Genomic DNA, 6,786 nt, shown 5'->3' on the forward strand with positions numbered 1-6,786 from the left:
CGAATGGAATGGAATTTCGCACGACGTGTTTTGTTATGATACCCAACAACTGTGCCAAGTATGGTTTAAATCGGTTCATAACCCGATATAGCTGCCATATAAACCGATCTTGGGTCTTGACTTCTTGAGCCTCTAGAGGGCACAATTCTTATCCGATTTGAATGAATTTTTGCACGAAGTATTTCGTTATGATATCCAACAACTGTGCCAAGTATGGTTGAAATCGGTCGATAACCTGATATAGCTGTCATATAAACAGATCTGGGGATTTGACTTCTTGAGCTTTTAGAGGGCGCAATTCCTATCCGATTTGATTTTTACTTTCAACAACTGGGTCAAATAAGGTTCAAATCGGTTCCTAACCTGATATAGCTGCCATATAAACCGATCTGGGATCTTGACTTCTTGACCCCTAGAGGTCGCAATTATTATCCGATATGCCTGAAATTTTGTACGACGGATCCTGGTCTGAATCGTTCTATAGCCCGATACAGATCCCATATAAATCGTTCTCTCTATTTTACTTCGTGAGCCCCAATGGACGCAATTCTTATACGAATTGGCTGAAATTTTACACAGGTCTCCAACATATTGTAGTCCGAACCGGACCATATCTTGATATCGTTTTAATAGCAGAGCAACTCTTTTCTTATATCCTTTTTTGCCTAAGAAGAGATGCCGGGAAAAGAACTCGACAAATGCGATCCATTGTGGAGGGTATATAAGATTCGGCCCGGCCGAACTTAGCACGCTTTTACTTGTTTTTTGTTACCAATTATCGTTATTAAATGTGAATAAAATCATTTTATTCTTCAATTAAAAATTTTCTTAAATATATTAAACTAGCTGACCCAGGCCCGCTCCGCTGCGCCTTCTTTTACATTATATGGAACAAAAGTTTCCTTGGAATATTTATTTTCGAAGATCTTTTAGTGAAATACCATGCTAACTTGACTAAGAGTTTAACAATATAAGTGCCTTTATCCGAATCCCATATGATCTTTATTGGTCTACGAATTCGGTAAGGTGTACTCCATTCTTGGAATACTTCATTTCAGCCCGATATTCTCATGATTTCTGATTTAGTGGTGTTTTCGGGGGAGAGGTGGTTCAACAGATACTTGGCCCTGAAAAAATATCAGCATCGTGCTTTTCTCTCAAATACCATTTATTTAAACCCCATATTGCCATTGGCTTAAGAGGAGTTTACAGGATGAGCCGTTCCCAAAACACAGTCAAATTCGATTTCTAATTTCATTAAAACTCCTTGCAAAAAACTTGCAAAAGTCAGCAAATATGTCTGGTTTGGGGTATTGGCCCTAAAAACTATGAATATTTAGCTCCACTCTCTTTAGAACCCAAATTGTCGTGGTGAGCAAATACGTCCTATTTGGGGGTTGTTATGGTGGTGGGACGTTCGTTAGACAGTTGGCCCCTAATGTTGATATCAGATACGTGGTATTCTCCCACATACCTTTAATTTGAGCCCCATATTTCCATAGTCGACAAACATGACCGGCTTGGGGGGTGTTTTGGGGGATGGGCGGCCACTCAGTGAGTTGGAATTGAAAATATATATCGGATTCGTGTTCCACTTTGAAAACCCTCTTATTTGAGCCGCATATTGCAATAGTCAGAAAATACTTACTATTTGGGTGGTGTTGTGGGGGTGGCGTGGCCCCATAGACACTTTCCCGAATATTGATATCAAATTCGTTCTTTACTCCCAAAGACCTTTCATTTGAGCCCCATATTGCTATGGTAGTAAATTTTCCCCCTTTGGGGGATGTTTTTGGTGAGTAGCGGCCCCCCAAACACTTGGTCCCATATTTGGATATCATATTCGTATTCTACATTCACATACCTTTTATTTAAGCCCCATATTCCCATGGACAATAAATAAGTCCAGGTTGGGGGTATTTTGGGGAAGGGGTGGATCCCCAGAAACGTGGTCCCACATTTGGATATCAGATTCGTATTCTACTCCCAAATACCTTTCATTTGAGTCCCATATTGCCATGGTCGGAAATATGTCCGATTTAGAGGTGTTTTGGGGCTTGGGGCACTTGGTCTGGCAATTAAACATCAAATACGTTTGCTTATACTAAATACCTTTCATTTGAGTCCCATATTGTCGTGATTGGTCTAAATATATGTTTGGTAGGTTTTAGGGTGGGGCAGTCCCCCTAGGTGCCCCATCCGAAATTTGAATATCAAATTTTTATTTTTAGGGCACTATATGAGAGCACACAAAATTTCGCTTAAATCGCACCACACATCTCCGAGATCTGGCGTTTCTGAAAATTAAGGTAAGGGGGAGGGTCCGCCCCCCTTCACATATCAAAAAATTTAGTACCCTATTTTCACCATGGGATCATTATGAACCATCTGTGAAAATTTCAAGAAAATCGGTTCAGCCGTTTCTGAGTCTATAAGGAACACACAAACATACAAACAAACAAACACAAATTGATTTTTATGTATAAGATGTATTTTCTCGATGGTTTACTTAGTTTTCGAAATATGTACTCCATTGCTGGAACAAAAAGACAGAGATAAGTAAAATATAAAAATATTGTTTATTGATTTTATATTTTTTATTTCTTTTAATTAATGAAGATTCAGTGCAACAGCCAGTGTTCAGGTACAGAAAACTAGCCAAATAAATGATGGGGGTATATTAATTTTGCCATTCCGTTTGCAACACATCGAAATATCCATTTCCGAACCTATAAAGTAAATATATTCTTGATCAGCGCAAAAATCTAAGACGATCTAGACTTGTCCGTCCGTCTGTCCGTCTGTCTGTTGAAATCACGCTAGTCTTCAAAAATAGAGATATTGAGCTGAAATTTTGCACAGATTTTCTTCTTGTCCATAAGCAGGTTAAGTTCGAAGATGGACTATATCGGACTATATCTCGATATAGCCCCCATATAGACCGATCCGCCGATTTAGGGTCTTAGGCCCATAAAAGCCACATTTATTATCCGATTTTGCTGAAATTTTGGACAGTGAGTTGTGTTAGGCTCTTCAACATCCTTCTTCAATTTGGCCCAGATCGGTCCAGATATGGATATAGCTGCCATATAGACCGATCTCTCGGTTTTACGTTTTGAGGCCATAAAAGGCGCATTTATTGTCCGAAATCGCTGAAATTTGGAACAGGGAGTTGTGTTAGGCTCTTCGAAATTTTTCTGCAACTTGACCAAAATCGGTCCAGATTTGGATATAGCTGGCATATAGACCGATCTCTCGATTTAAATTCTTGGCCCCTTAAAAGGCGCATTTATTATCCGATTTCGCTGAAATTTGACTCAGTGACTTATATTAGGCTTTTCGACATCCATGTCGTATATAGTTCAGATCAGTTTATTTTTAGATATAGCTACTAAAAAAAAAAATATTTTGTTATACGCAATTGAACAATAACTTGTACTTATTAGTATTTGGCCCAAATCGGAACATAAAGGGTGATTTTTTTGAGGTTAGGATTTTCATGCCTTAGTATTTGACAGATCACGTGGGATTTCAGACATGGTGTCAAAGAGAAAGATGCTCAGTATGCTTTGACATTTCATCATGAATAGACTTACTAACGAGCAACGCTTGCAAATCATTGAATTTTATTACCAAAATCAGTGTTCGGTTCGAAATGTGTTCATTCACCGTAACGTTGCGTCCAACAGCATCTTTGAAAAAATACGGTCCAATGATTCCACCAGCGTACAAACCACACCAAACAGTGCATTTTTCGGGATGCATGGGCAGTTCTTGAACGGCTTCTGGTTGCTCTTCACTCCAAATGCGGCAATTTTGCTTATTTACGTAGCCATTCAACCAGAAATGAGCCTCATCGCTGAACAAAATTTGTCAAAATTTGAACACATTTCGAACCGAACACTGATTTTGGTAATAAAATTCAATGATTTGCAAGCGTTGCTCGTTAGTAAGTCTATTCATGATGAAATGTCAAAGCATACTGATCATCTTTCTCTTTGACACCATGTCTGAAATCCCACGTGATCTGTCAAATACTAATGCATGAAAATCCTAACCTCAAAAAAATCACCCTTTATTTCGATATAACTGATATGGGACATAACGTATGCAATTTTCACCGGATTTTGTTGAAAGGTGGTTTACATATATACCCGAGGTGGTGGGTATCCAAAGTTCGGCCTTAACGCCTCGGAACTTAACGCCTTTTTACTTGTTTTACCTCAAGTCGGTTGTTCTACAATAGAAGGTAAGTGCAAAATTTGCGGAATTATTTCAAAAATATTGAAAAATTAAAACATTGTATCCTTCCTGACACCAAGGAAATGGCAATTATTCGTTGCTTAAGTGTTTTGACGGAATCATCCTCATCGGAGAGCTACGATAAAACCCAATTCCATGGCAGCCGGTTGCACGTACCGGATTGACCAATGGAGTTCTTCATCGACAAGGGCTGACTCCTCAGTGTATAACATACTGCTACAACAACAACGATGAAACCAACACCGCATCTTTGAATTTGTTAAGGAGGGAAGATGCTGCCATGGTATTGAGTGGGTCTGGCTGGAAAAAATTAGTGCAAATTAATTTGCCAATCGTGGTCGTAGCAATTCGTCTAGCCACAATATCCAGAAGCATTAGATAGTCAGTCCAAGGTTTCTTTGTGCTGCCGACAAGGGACTTGAAAACGATGTTTCGACTTTTGTGTACGGTTGTTGTAGCCACTTTTTCATGTGGAGGTGGCGATCCTCGTTAAGCTCCTGTGTGAGCAAGCTCGTTCCGGTCCAAAGGGCCGATCGCCGCAGGAACAATGTGGCCATTGGTTATTTAAAGGCGCCAATAACTCGCCTTGTCATATCGAGCATCATAGGCACTCAATATTTGCGCAAGAGCCGGACCGCCAGGCGTCTTACTGAGACTCTCCGCTCGATACCGCTGATTGTCCACGACTGCCGTTGCGGCTACTTACGTATGAAGCATTCCACTATCCGCAACCTGTGGATGCGCCCGGTAGCTCCCAGCTAAGCTTTTCGTGACAGCACCTCAATGTTCCAGCCTGCGTGGTACTCACAGCTGGCATGTAAAGCAGTTGTATTTCTATGCAGCCTTCCAAATACTTGCTGATGCGAATAGAAATTTAATTATTTTTATTTTAATATTATTGTTCTCCTAAAGACTGTACTGCTCGACATGTAATTTTCTTTAGCACATGTTGAGTTGAACATATCGTGTGATACACACGAAACTAACATACGAAAGTCACTTTTCAAAGTAGCACATGTCATATGTAAATTGACAATTTTGACAAACATTTTCGCGCCTTAAGCAAGCATTAAAAAAAACCAAAACAAAAATCAGCTGTTGTTCTGCCAATTTTTGCTTTCTTTAGCTTGCGAATTTTTTAAAGAGAGTAAAATGGCTCTTGCTCTCCTGCAAATTTTTACTGGAAAAGTACACGAACAGACCTAATATTTCTCACCTTTATGTAACCGTTTATTTGCAGCGCTCTCTAGCATATAAAATAGCCCGTGGCAACAAATCACGCTTCACGGCATGCGGTTTTGTTTTTGATCTACCTGAGGTGATCATCATTTATGTATGCCGCTTTTGTTCGGCTGCGCATGCATTTGTGAGTGTCGTATGCGGTTGTGCTGGCGTATGTTTATTTAAGGCTGTTTATGGTATAACCTAACAGGACATGCTGTCACAACAGTCAAGGGTTCTTTGCTTTTCCATTCCTTTCGATGCATATTACCCTCCTTGGCCCGTATATCTTGTTGATTTTAATGCATTCTGCGTTTGGCCGTCTTAAACACAGCGGATATTTGCTCTTCGTCATATGGTCGCGATGAAGAGTACCTGCAGCCCATTCGAATCGCGAACTTCAGTATCAATTGAGTGGAACTTGCGCATATGTTGACGCAAATTGAAACTGCGGTTGTTTCGTAGGCTCTACCGGCATATTTTGCACACTGCAACACCTTCCACGATGTCGTCAAAATAATTCCATATCAACTCACTCTTAGCAGTACGCACCATTTTTGTATTGCAAATTGTAAAAACTGTCAAAAAAAAATAAAATAAAAACATTAAACAAGTCGTCACCGTTTCAACCTCCACCAGTTTCCGGGTTATACTAAATAAAACCAAAGCAATAACCTGCTCTATACTCCACAGTATACAGAGCAAATTTTCTGTTAGCTCTTAGGCACGAAAGTTTTTTCGGATGTTTTTCCGACTCTCTAATGCTCTGGACACAAGGGCGTTAGCAACAGCATATGTATAGCAGGCTGTGGTTTATTTCTGCTTCTGCACATACTCAACCAAAAGCTGTATCGATATATGTGCATACAGTCGTCGGCATAAGTATTTTGCCAAACTAATTTTCGAACAGTTTAACTTACAGAAATTTTAAAAAATAAAATTAAAATTGCCGAATATGACTTTAAGTAGTCAGAAATGGTAAAATTTTAAACTTCATACTACAATATTTTAAAATATGTGGGCATGTTATTGTTATATAAATAATGAATTTTGGAGTAGCTAAAATACTTTTTGATTTCAAAATATCAAAAAATTATTTTTTGTTAGAATTCTGAAAAAAAAAGTAAAACAATGGCATCCATTTAGGATAGGATAGTACAAACAGTTGGCTCAGTAGTGCCTTGAGTACATGTTATATATAACGGGTGGGGAAACTTGGCCCAAATCAATTGAAGAATGGAATGAGATATTTGATAATTTTTTTTTAAAGAAATTTCATTTTCCTTTAGTGATAGATTTATT

At 39.0% G+C, this 6,786-nt stretch overlaps 1 long non-coding RNA gene across 1 annotated transcript; it reads right to left on the bottom strand.

Annotated features, from left to right (window-relative positions):
• Positions 1-2,560: 2,560 nt before the first annotated feature.
• Positions 2,561-6,119, bottom strand: LOC131994027 (uncharacterized). Its single transcript, XR_009396383.1, has 2 exons — positions 5,480-6,119; positions 2,561-2,729 (listed from the first exon to the last, which is right to left on the bottom strand). It is a non-coding gene; the product is annotated as an uncharacterized LOC131994027 (long non-coding RNA).
• Positions 6,120-6,786: the final 667 nt, after the last annotated feature.

The sequence above is a fragment of the Stomoxys calcitrans genome, chromosome 1 (genome assembly GCF_963082655.1).
Source record: "Stomoxys calcitrans chromosome 1, idStoCalc2.1, whole genome shotgun sequence".
NCBI classification, from domain to species: Eukaryota; Metazoa; Arthropoda; class Insecta; order Diptera; family Muscidae; genus Stomoxys; species Stomoxys calcitrans.